At 40.6% G+C, this 12,767-nt stretch overlaps 1 long non-coding RNA gene across 1 annotated transcript; it reads right to left on the bottom strand.

Annotated features, from left to right (window-relative positions):
- Positions 1 to 3,297: 3,297 nt before the first annotated feature.
- LOC137100439 (uncharacterized) lies at positions 3,298 to 12,550 on the bottom strand. The gene is made up of 4 exons (XR_010910901.1): positions 12,378 to 12,550; positions 10,504 to 10,652; positions 5,352 to 5,462; positions 3,298 to 3,657 (listed from the first exon to the last, which is right to left on the bottom strand). It is a non-coding gene; the product is annotated as an uncharacterized lncRNA (long non-coding RNA).
- Between the last annotated feature and the right edge of the window lie 217 nt (positions 12,551 to 12,767).

Below are 12,767 nucleotides of genomic sequence, written 5' to 3'. Positions count from 1 at the left end.
CATATTTTAGGGCCTACTGTATCTGTGAAATGAAAAAAATAATAATACAGCCAATAGCATTAAAACAAATATAATGCTGGGCTCAGATTTTGACACAGTACTGTATCTGTCCATTAGGTTACATGAGCTAATACAGCCACCACTAGTTACTGGTCACATCAGGCTAAATATGCAGCAGCAGAACAGACTAAACTGAGTAACGATGCCCTTTCTGTTCAACTTCGAGTTTACAAGTGGAAAGATGATACATTACGTCTTTAACAGAACAATCATGGAGCTTAAGTGGCCATGATGTTCAGTCAAAACACTGTTTACAGCACATTCCATGACTGGACACTTTCTTTTTCTACATATGCTGTATATATTTTCATTTGTGACTAGTGACTAAAGACTCACATAACTGTACACAATGTACACACTGATACCTGTGACAGTTCACCATGTGTCATTGCAAACTAACTATGACCTGCATTTTTTAATCCGGTGATTATGATATGCGTATGATGTTAATAATTCTGCTTAATCTTCTTGATATCTTTGTGTGTGTGAATATGGCCACACATGTGTGTGATGGATGGTGGTCAAGAAAAGACATAAAATGGTCTTTAAATGGTTTTGTCTCAGAGGAACAGTCTTTACTCTTGTCCGGTGTGTTACATTCAAAACCTTCATCCACAAAATTCCTACTTTTAATAAAGGTACTTGCATTAAAGTAAGTCATTAACAATGGCTGGCAATAGTTAATATTCTTACAAAATGAACAGTGTTTACACTAAAATCTGTTTCCCACAGATGACTCGCTGAAGTTGCGGAAGCTGCTAATGTAAGTGCATTCTCCAACCAACCACATGATGGTGCTGTTATGCTCTAAACTTCAGGCACACTGAGATGTTGAAGTGGATATCAGGAGTTTCCTCTGTGTTGTCCTGTCAGCTTCTCTATGCTGTATGCAGCTGTACACAGACAGTAACTAAATCTATTGATTCCTTTAAGCCATTAGCTGTTCTGTTTTTAACCTCATGGAACATTCTGCAGTAGGAGTTATCTTAGCGTACAGCCACAGAATTACAGGCTCCCCATCTATAGACAATTGGTCTCTAAATGTGGATTGATGTATACATAAACTCTTTTCAAAGTTATATTCAGTAAGAAGTAGAGGGTCCACAGGACACTGTGACATTGACAAGAAGAACTGAGGATCGAACTGTCCCCCCTTAAAATGTAATTGACTACACATGGTGCCACCCCTGTACTTGACATATAATTATAAATTAATATAGAACCTTCAGAAGAAGGGGAACTGACTTTTAGGCTGAAAGGAATAATTATCACTATAAATAATGAAAATTAAAAAAAAAAACTATGTAAATTGGAGGTGCAATGATATGTTTCCTGCACTAGAATTTTGTAGCTGTTACAAGCACGACAATAATCCCTGCAAGAAATAGATTTCTTTTGGTTTGGTTTATTACTATTATGACTATGATTATTATGATTAGGACTATTTAGAGTTGCACTTGTTATAGTGGAATACATAAAAATGTGTGTTTGATTTTTCTTAAACTAAAGATTTTATTGTATATAAACACAGAAGATTTGGTTTACGATGAGCAGAAATGTTTTCAAATTTGAGTGAAACCTTTGAACTGATCCATTTCATTCTAAATGTGTCATTGGTCCTTGAGTATGTGCCCCAGTCTGGCCACCTCTTTAGGGCAATAGAGGTCCTCACTACATCCATCTTTACAATCATCCATGGTTATGAGTAAAATGTTACAACTATTACATTGATGGCCATAACATTTGCTTCACACATTTATATCTGTCAAGAAAAAACTGCAATGACTAATGATCAGATTTTTAATCTCTTGGTTTTGACAGATCTATTTTTTTTTTGTTTAGTCCAATATAATCAGATATCAGTAACAGTCCCCCTATAAGTATTTTTTATTTTAAATGTCAATTTTACTTCACAGAAATGTCACATTTCACTGCATTTGAGTGGAACTACAGCCTATAAAGTAAACTTAACAACATATTGTCTTCAGGATACAGATGTGTAGCATTAACACTGGAAGTTAGGCTTGAAACGTTTTTAAGATACAAACTGGCTTAGTAAAGCTTTTGGCGAGCAGGATTTTTTTTTACTTGGCAGGATTGATCAGTTGTTCATCATCTAGTTTTTTCAAAGCTTCACTTCCACCAACTGTAAAGGGCAGTTTTTCTGCAACTATAACCTCTTAAACTTCTGACATGAATGAAACTGGGAGTGTGATCCCTGACTGACACGAGGATTAAAACCAGTTAGCAAATGCAAAAATAGATGGTTTGATTTACTTTGGTGGTATTCTTTGGTGGTACCCATCCTCAATAGCTTTCCAAAACACACTAGCAGCTTTTCTATGAGCTCTGTATTGACAGTGGTCACAATGCAAAAATGTTGATACTTCATGTTTTCTGTCATCAATAGTCGGGAGCAGCATGGTTGAAAAAAAAAACCCTTATTAGATTTGTATTTTTATCATTTTACCAGAATTACATTCATATTGTTTAGGTGTTGAAAATTAGATTCGGTGGGAGATAATCTAGGTTCCATATATTTTATTTCCTAACACAGATTTACTCTGTGTAACAACTTCCCACCCAACTCTACTTTTACTACTTAACACACACTCTGCTTTTTTTTCCTGCAAAGTCACACAGAAGTTTTGTGGCCTTTCCTCAATGGAATCTCCCTCAGGCATAAGGCCAGATGCCCCCTCTGAAGTGGTTAGACATGGTATATCTGATGTCAAATGTTGAGTGGTGCAGTTTTTACTGTTTGTGAAATCCACACATGCTACATGTACACTCCTAAGAAATTGTGCCTATGTGAGCTCATACAGACTCTGTACAATTCATGTGAGTACAACTGTTGGATTCTAAAATATATAATCTTTTGGGTAGTGGGTGATGTAGTTAGGGCTCCCTCTGGTGAACGTTCGTGGTAAATTCAGTCATACCAATTCTTTGTTACTAGTATCAATGACTACATGATGATATACCTGCATTTTAAATAGGTTATATTGGTTAAGCTTGTATCATAAAAGAGACAACAATCACACATGAAAATAAAATCATTTAAGAAACATGGTTATAGTTCAGTGAAATCTCATCAGAATAAAGAAGCAAAAAACCTCCAAGACTGGTGACTACTTTTAAAGTATGACCAATATATATATGACCATGATCAGGGTTTGTACAGAGCTAAATGGTGGAAATCACATTTTGAACGGCAAAAGAAAAGAGGCGAAATAATTTATACCAATTATCTGTTACTTTATTTCCATTTATAAGTATTAATCTCAAGTCACAAATGTACATTACAGCACATCAGCTGTCTGCAGCTGTCTGCTAGTTGATGGACTGTATGTCAGCCATAGAGGGGGGGAGGGGAATAGGGGTAAGACTGAGGGACACCAGATAAGCCTACACCATGAAGAAGGAGGGGGGGGCCGGGCGGCTATGGTTGAGTTTGGGATCTCCCTTCAGATCCCAAACTTAAGCCCGACTCAACGCAAAGTTTGTTCGCGATCATCACCGTCACTTTCATCAATCCATCCAGTGCTGTGGTGCAGAGGGGAATGTTGGGAACTTGGATGAGTCAGTGCAGTGGACCTGGAAGAAAGGAAGAAGAGGCAAGATAGACATGTGGTTTTAGGCTCCATGTAAACTTGTTGGGCATGGCTGTTTAGGCTTGCACAGGATGACTTGTTAGCTACTGCTGCTAGCCTTTGCTGGGCTTGTGAAACAGTCAGACCTTTTAACTTGCTCAGTGCATATTTAGTGCATATAGTGCATATAGAGAGACTTTGATGATTTTTTTTAATTAATGTCATGCAAATAGAAGCAAGTCATTGTTGGTTGCACTGTTTGTATGGAGACAGGTGAAAACATGATGATTAAGAAAAGAACCAAAGATGTCCTTCAAGTATGATGTATGGACTGCAATAATATGTGGCTGAATGTATGAATGTTATCTGGAGGAGTTTTTAGGCAAGAAGCTCACAGTAAGAAAGTGAAAATTAGTGACGTGGCCCTTTAACTGCAGTTTCAGCCATAAAAAGGGTTTTTCAGTTTAATAGTTTTTGGCTTTATTTCCAACCAAACAGTTAAACTGAGGCGATTCGATTTTCATTTGTGCTGTACTGAAAAAAAGCATAAAAAATTCAGCAGCAACATCTCTTCCCAGAAACAGCTTCTTCACTGGATGATCCCATTTCACCAAGTGATTGTCCCCGCAGTGAAAAGAAAAGCAGAAGGCCTGTAAAATGCGAAAACAATCAATGTATTCCATGAGCGAAAGGCCTTTTCTCATCCTTCTGTGTTAAATAATCTATTCACTTATTTCATTATAATTTATTAAAAATAAAAAAAGGGGGCACTGCCTTTAAGAATTGGCCTTTTCACAGCAGACTTTTTAAAGGACACTCTCATCTATTTTGAACTTGGTTCTTATTCTGGTAGTACATGTACATAAAGGCCATTAAACTTCCTTAGACTACCCTATATAAAAAAATGTCTCCTTCTGACTGGAAAATGCCTCCAGATGACATCACTTCAGTTTAGATTTGCTCATCTGTTGACTATGGACTATTTGTAGTCATATTCAATCTGCTTTTCCAGAGCTCTTCCAGATGACATCAACTGAACTCCTAATGATGAAAACCTCCAGCTGGTATCATCTGGAGGATTTTTTCAGCTAGAAGCAGAGAAACATTTTAATACAGCAAATTTGAGGGGGCGGCTGTAGCTCAGTTGGTAAGGCACTCGTCCACGGACCACAGGCTCGATCCCCGGTCCTGGCTATATGTCGACATGTCTCTGGGCCAGACCCTAAACCCCTTACAGCCCATTCCCCTCCCCAGCTGTGCAGTGCCAGTCCAAGCCCGGTAGAAACTGGGGAGGGTTGTGTCAGGAAGGGCATCGGGCGTAAAAACTGTGCCAAATCAACATGCGGACAATGATCCGCTGTGGTGACCCTGAACTCACAGGATTAGCCGAAAGGACAAAAAAATAAAGTAAAAATAAAAATTCAGAGAGAACTTTAAAAGCATTAAAGTAGGGTCCTTGGCATATGCACCACTGTACCTCATTTTAAAGATGGATAAAATACTGTTGTGTAGCTCAAACAGCTGTTAGTGATGATGCAACATGACCAGAATGTCAGCTGACTGCTCCCTGTTGAGAAAACTACTTAGTGTACGTTATCTGGGAAGAAGTGAATAAGTGAGAAGGGAGTGATTTCAGACACGGTCCATCTCTGTTTTATTCAAGTTCCCCAGTGTTGACTTTGAATGTAAAATACTTACATTGGAGGAGTTAGGGCAACTCCTCAAGACGTTTCCTCTGCTGCACTTTTCACACAAGCTGCGAAGGCCTCCATCAGATCTTTGCAGCCATTCGGTCCCTTCTCTGCCACACTAAAAGAAACACTCATGACCATTAGATCATAGTTGAGATAAATCATACTTTTATAGCTTAGAGCATTTAATTTCACATGTGGCATTTCATTGCCGCCTTCTCACGCTTATTCCATGCGACTCGGAAGAGGAAAATGACAAAGTAATGAGGGAGAGAAAGTGCGAGAGGAAAGTTTGCCAGTTTTTGTCAGCAGTATTGGATCTGACTATGTCCCAGTCCAACTAATTCAGTGAACAAAACGGAGGCTTGTTTCAGGTACGTAAAGATAAAAAGACAGCAAGGTCTTTGCAAAGATTAAAAAAAGAAGACAGAACGAATGAAGGGTGGGACAAATAATGGGATGAAAGTAAAAGACAGGACGTGAGAACGCGGTCTAAAGACAATATTTCAGGCGCCCACGCTGAAGCAAACACAGCAGTCAACGCTGTCACAGTGCATTAGGGTGATGGAGCGAGAGGGAGGGAGGGAGGAGAGGCAGTGAAAGAGGGTCAGAGGGAGGAGTGGGGCTACAGATCAACCCATCTGTTTGATAGGACACAAGAGGGAGGCGGGAGGCTGTGTGATATTTTAGAGAGAGACAGAAGTAAGAGGCTGAGCCTACAGGGGGAGGGGATTCACATTACATGACTGGCAAACTCATCCTCTGGCTCCTCCCATCATTTTGTGACATCTGAACATTTCCTCCAATCCCTCCACAACCCATCAAAGAGCAGCACAACAGTTTCCTAACTGTATCCATCTAAATGGGCCATCAAAATAATGGCAATGTTAAAGCAGCCAGCCATTTTTCAAAAGACAAAATCAGCCTCCCAGCACCTCTAAAGCTCACACATGACAGTGTCATATCCATTTTAATATATCAGTTGAGCTACATAGGTCGTCTCTGCAGTTTTATCTCTTTGTAATATGGCCGACCGCCTGTTAGTGATGTAACACACAGCTGGCAGCAGCAGATTATCAGTCAGTGCTCGACTTTGCCAGAATGGAAGAGTGTGTGAAGAAACCACAAGGGTTTTTGTCTGTGCACGCATGCATTTCTAGTGGTGGGTTGGAGGGAGCGTATGTGCCTGGACAAGTTGTCAGTGTTTGATGCACTGCGCTGATCACAACATCTGGGCAAACAGGAAGAAGAACCCCTGGGGGTGTGTTGTCAGGTAATCATCCAACAGCATCATTAACATGCACACTCATGTCCTTTTAATCTCATTTGCTAATGAAACTGAGCAGACTGAGGTAGCTGGAGGAACCTTGCTGCTTTAACAGAAGTCATGCAACTCATGAAGCCTCGTGAGCTGACTGAATGTAGAGGCAGAGGAAGGAAATGACCAATGACATCACCACCAACGCAGTCATCACGCAATCCCCTGAGACAAAACATGAATCTAAGTGATCGAGGTCATGTTACAGGGTCACGGGGCAAAGCTGGGTTGTCATGGGAACACAAGGCTTAACTCAGTGCTAATCTGAACCCTATTACGTCATCATAAAACAACGCTTCTAAATTCAGTTTATGGAGCAAATTATTCACTATAACTGGGAGTTACTGTAGTAAAGCACTAGTTGCATCCTAATGCTGTGATGTCAGCATGTCTATGTGTGACTCATCACCAATCTGTTTCCACGAAGGAATGACATCCTCCTTTCTCGGACACATTGAGAAAATGAAGGATGAATTATTTAAGCTGAGCTGGCTGTCGTCCTTCTGTCCTTTGGGCTAAACATGCATAACAAATTATTGAGCAGGTGCTGGAGCAATAGATGTAGATGCCAAACATTAGACAGGAGATGTGAGATCACACTCACACACAAAATGACACTAAAGGCAGACTGTGCCATGTTTCTGTATCCTGGCTGCCTTACATTGGTGATTCAAAAGGGTTCCGGAATGTGACCCCATAAATGAAGACATCGGTGATTTTCTGAGTTCATTGTATTGTCCACAGTCACCATACTGACAGTAGCCTGGATTAGCTCGTTTATGCCATAGACTTCCATTGTTGTCCAAAAACTACTGAAAAACATATCAGCCAAATACAGTTATTCCCCAACATGTGATCCACATTGTTAATATGTTGACCAACCCATTTTGAAATAAAGAATTTTAATAGTTTTTGGGCAACAATGGAGCTCAAAGGCACAGACAAAAGCCCCAAGGCTGAAGAATCGGTTATGCTTAGAGTAAGACTATGGGAAATGAATGTAAGTCAGTGTAACATACACACACAGCATTGAGTCTCTTATAAATCAGAGGTTGTTCCTTTACAATATTTGAGGAGCTATAAGTGAATATACACAAGATCATCCTTTATGGAAGCCTTGAAATGGACATACGCACCACTTTATTGGAAACCGGTTGTTGATTGGTTTGATCAGCTACAGCGTCCAATCATAAACTGCATCACAAAACCAGTGCAGTTTTTTCTAAAGTACGCAAATAACATAAGCTAATAATGAATTCCTGCTTTCATTTTATTTATTTTCAGATCTACCATTTGGTCAAAAGCTGTGGATCTGGACAGCTGATCCAGCTGAGCCAGTGGGATCAGAAACAGACATCACTGCAGATGACGGTTTAGAGAAAAGGACGTCATATGTCTCTAATAACACACTTCCTTAAGCTCCTCTATCCTCACATTATTTCCTTGCATCTCTTCATGTTTCTTCGGTGAGAGGGGCTAAGGAAGAAAAGATAAGAGATGCCCACCACTACAAAATGAAGGCCCAAAACCAATACTGCCTTCAAACATCACTCTAAGTGTTAATGCCAATCTGTTGCTTTCTTGACTGGATGAGTTAAAAGAAGCAGGTGTCAGGTGCAGTAACATGATTCATGGCAGGGAACATGTTATGGTATCCTGCACATACATTCTCATTTGAACACACTTGTATGCATGACTCTCTATAAATACTCATGGGTTTGGCTATTTATTACACACAGAGTCAGCCATGTTGAAGCTGTCTCAAAGTGTAGATTAGTTAGAATAAAATTGGAAATACAGACATTATGTTCTGATCAGCTCTACAATTTTATTCAGGATCTGGTAATAAGTACAAGCGTCCATCACATAAGTGGCCACACTGATTTAAACATTGAGACAAGTGACTTTCATAGTGTCATCCTTGCTTTATCCTGCTTGCTTTATCCCATCACCAGCATATTTTAAAGATGCCTGTTTAAATGTCATCAGATTCAGTATAAGTGCACACTTGTCTCTTAGAGAGTGTAAATGTCTAATGGAAAAGTGAAAAAAAGATTCCAAAACACATTTGGACCCAGTTACTTGACAAACATCTTCATGTGCATAGATTAAGGCTGAGGATCACCGGTGACAAAATGAACCAGCATCTGCTAATGCAACACACCTGCATTAACTCTTTTTTGCCTACTTGGGGTGGCTGAACAAACATGTGAACACACAAACACTCTGATCATCTTTGTGGTGGATATGGCAAAGCTGTCAACAAACAGCAGCTTGTAGCTGTAGCACTCATTTAAAGTCATTTTTTTCCCCCAGTCACCATGATGAAGCTACTGTATAAGCACAATATTTTCAGAGCTTTTTCTAGTCACTCAAAACATTTCACTTGCAAAATGTGTTGTTAGTTACATGTCGCATTGCAAAGGAAGGTTAAGTATTTTGTAAGCTGTGACCGTCAGCTGCCCTGCTGGCATCGTAACATGTGCTGTATGGCTCTATCTTCCAACATAAAGTACTCACCTGAAACTCTTGACCTTAACCACTTTATCACCAAGACCTATTGTTGTGTACTTTGTACACTCAGAGTGCCGACCTTGGCCAGAGCTCTCCATGTAGGCCTACAGTATCTGTGATTAAACAGGCTGCAGTAAACAGCATGGCTCAACATGCCTTAGAAATATTATTTTAAGTCAAACTACCAAGTCTGTGAAGTCAAATGGAACGGACAAAGTTGGTTGTAGAACCATCCACGCCTTAACCCGCTGGCTTATCTGCAGGCTTCACACAGCCACCCCAGCCTTATCAAGACCTGACATTCTGGTTAGGAAGGCTTGGTAGTCTTCACTATCTATGTCATGGGTTTAATGACACCGAATAAGAGCACAAAAAAAAACCTAATTAAACGAATGTAACTACACTTAAAGCTCCACTTTGATGACCATCCACCAGAAACTCAATAGAGAAGAGGTGTGGAGAGCTAACGTGCAGAAGCCAAGTAGCTGGGAACTGTTATGTCATCGCAGCTTTCACTGAGCTGTACACACACACCAATCATCCATGTTATCATGTGCCTGCTGTACCTTCTAGGGATACATGTAACAAAAGCCCGAACACATGCCTGAGTTGCTGTCCCTGACCGATGACAAAAGCAAAAGGAGGTACAAATGGAACACGCTAACTCGAGGGATTCTGGGGAAAGGGAGGCTGGTGACGCAAGCAGATTCCCAGTCTTCATCCATGCATATGAATGTGCATCACACATCACCTTCCTGCCACATATCATTAACCCGCAACTCACTCTCCTCCACAAAGACTATCCCAAGTTTTCATAACCCTTTCCCCCCTGCACCCTGCTAAGACAACACATTCAGTCACATTCCAACATGCAAGGCTTCGTGCTCCCTTTTTGGTTTCCGGCGCCAACTACAGAATCCACCGAAGAGACTCCATTTTAGATGGGTGCATGTTAGGATGCTGATGTCTTTAATTCATTTCATCGCCATTTCCCCCCTGTGAGATGTGTGTAACGTTAAATCTGCTGGATTTTGAGTAGTTTAGGTTCTTGAAGCCCTCAAACTGCTGGTCAGGTAACATTAAAGCACACTGCAAATGATTAAAATCATCAAGGTTTTGCTCATTCGGCTGTTAAACATCTCACTGATCACAAATGTTTGAAGGCAACTCTAAAAGCCAGAGGACAATGTATGGACCATTCAGAGACAGACTACATTGCTCACAGGGTTTGGGGTCATGATGAAGAACCGTTCTTCACTTCTATGGAAGAAGAAGAAATGCACATGTTCTTCTTACAGTTCTTTGCAACATGCACACCATCACCTACCATTTGTCCAGGTCAGCCTTGATGCCAGCACAAACAGTGGGGACGGGGGCCTCAGTGGGGGCAGCGGTGGTCTCAGAATCTGACATGTCTGTGCTGGTTCTGTGTATGATGAGGGTGCGTGTCCTGTCCTGTTCCTCTCCTACGAATGCCTATGGATCCCAGGGCCACCAGCAGGCAGAGAGACAGACAGAGACAGAGACAGAGAGAGAGAGAGAGATGGTAAAAGAGGAGGGAGCACAGGAGGAGGTGGGAGGAGATAAAACACGTGAGAGGGCAGCACATGCGTGTCCACAGTGGGCGGAGACATGGGCAGTGGGGCACAAGGGTGAAGAGGCAGTGACCCTGAGGTGTTCCTGAGGGTCACTGCTCGCTGATTAGGAAACATTGGAGGGTGCGCGTTTGAAGGAATCCAACATTATCTGTCGTGAAATTGTGCCACCTAGTGGCTCATGCAGAGGTTACAGGGTCTTGAAGCTTGAAGGCTTGGGGGTGGTCATCACTATAAAGCACATAAAGTAGTGCGATACCTCTTTTTATCCTGTAGCATATCATAAAATAGACAGGCTAAAGAATATATATTTATCAATATATATTATGATTTATTTACTATGTGAACCTAAAACTTTTGAATTTCATCATCATCATCATGTAATCAAGTAGACGTTCAATAACTAGTTTATAATACAGTCTTCAATTGTCTGTGTGTGTTTGTGTGCATGTGTTTGTGTGTATGGGTGTGGCTGCGTGAAAGTGAAGCAACATTGGAAAGAACTTGATTATGTCAGTTTAGTGTGGATGAGTGAACCATTCAAGCAGTTCGTCATTTAATTAAGTGTCAGTTCAAGTTGAATAGTTATGGTGTAATTACTTATGAAAGTTCTGTGTCACAATTTTAAAGGAGTCGTTCTGCATGAGTAAACCAACTAAAGGTTTGAAGGTAAGGAAGACGGGTTTATGAACATATGGCCACTACTTCCATCAAATAAAATTCACGTAAATGTCTATGCGACAACCTGCACAAGACGATTTCAATTATGCACAACTGCAACATTAAATGCACACAACCAGCCCTGATTGCGTGAGCACAGACCCCACATATTCGTCAACTCCATCACAGAGTTAGCGTTTACTCAGACTGCATTGATGTTCCTCTTCCAAAACATGTAATGTTAACCCTAAAATAACTTTAATTGAGCTCTTGTTAGCTGGTGTCAGGTGATGGATTCTGAACCCGCTGCAGCTGGTAAAGACACGAGCCTGTGGAGTATGGGATATGATCTAAACCCTCAGGCTCATTCCAAAGAATCATTGCTGAATAATTGTAGTCAGAGCAATGAAAGCTCTCTTTAGTTTGTTCTGTTTTCCTTGATTTTCTTCTTAAAGCTGTTCTAAATATTGACCTCAACCCACGTTAACTGACCTGTGCGGATTGCTAAAATGGGCCTTAGCTACTCATTCATATTCGAGAACCAAATTTGTGCCCAAATTACATTTGCATCAAATGTCAACCAATTACCTCAGAGCATGGAAAAACCTCCACTTTCCATTTCTTCCAGAATTCATGCTTTCTCATGCATAAATTACCCGACACAAAAGCCAAAAACCAGCTACAATTAAATCATGCGATGGAAAAAAAAAGGGTATGTATGATACTATACGGCACTACGCTGTTTACCAAGATACACTGACCAAATCAAAGATGTTTCGTCAAAATGAAAGACAAAAATGGATTTCTGTGAACCTCTAAAGAAGTGAAAAGCCCATCGAACACCTCCCTGTGAGGACAAGAAGGGACACCATGTCCTCGAGTGGCCACCTTTACAGTAACCCAGCACATGAGCTTGAATTGACACAACAATACTGGTAATTCTTACCTATCTGCAGAGGGGAATGTCCTGGTCCTGAGCTACAAAACTAAAACAGTGCGTCCACCAGAAAATGCCAAGCAGGACTTTAATGTGCTACAACTGGTCCGTAGTGGATGGGTTCTTATTTAAAGCGAGTGTGCGGCTCTGGTTTATAGTTGTGTGTACTTGCTGTGAGTGCACTGCCAGAGGCTGAAAGTCAAAGAGGGGAGGAGGAGGTGGAAAATTTAAAAGGAAGTTTGAGACAAAAGAGCAGACTATAAAGAAGACATTCCTGTTTGAGGTTCCATGTTCTGGTGCGAACCAAGCTCGGTTATTACTTGGCAACTGATTTGATTAAGTATAAAGTTAAGGTATTTTTACTTTAATTATTTCCATTTCTCTTTTGTATTTTACTTC

Source organism: Channa argus, chromosome 15 (assembly GCF_033026475.1).
Source record: "Channa argus isolate prfri chromosome 15, Channa argus male v1.0, whole genome shotgun sequence".
NCBI classification, from domain to species: Eukaryota; Metazoa; Chordata; class Actinopteri; order Anabantiformes; family Channidae; genus Channa; species Channa argus.
This window is presented reverse-complemented; position numbering and strand designations above follow the sequence as displayed.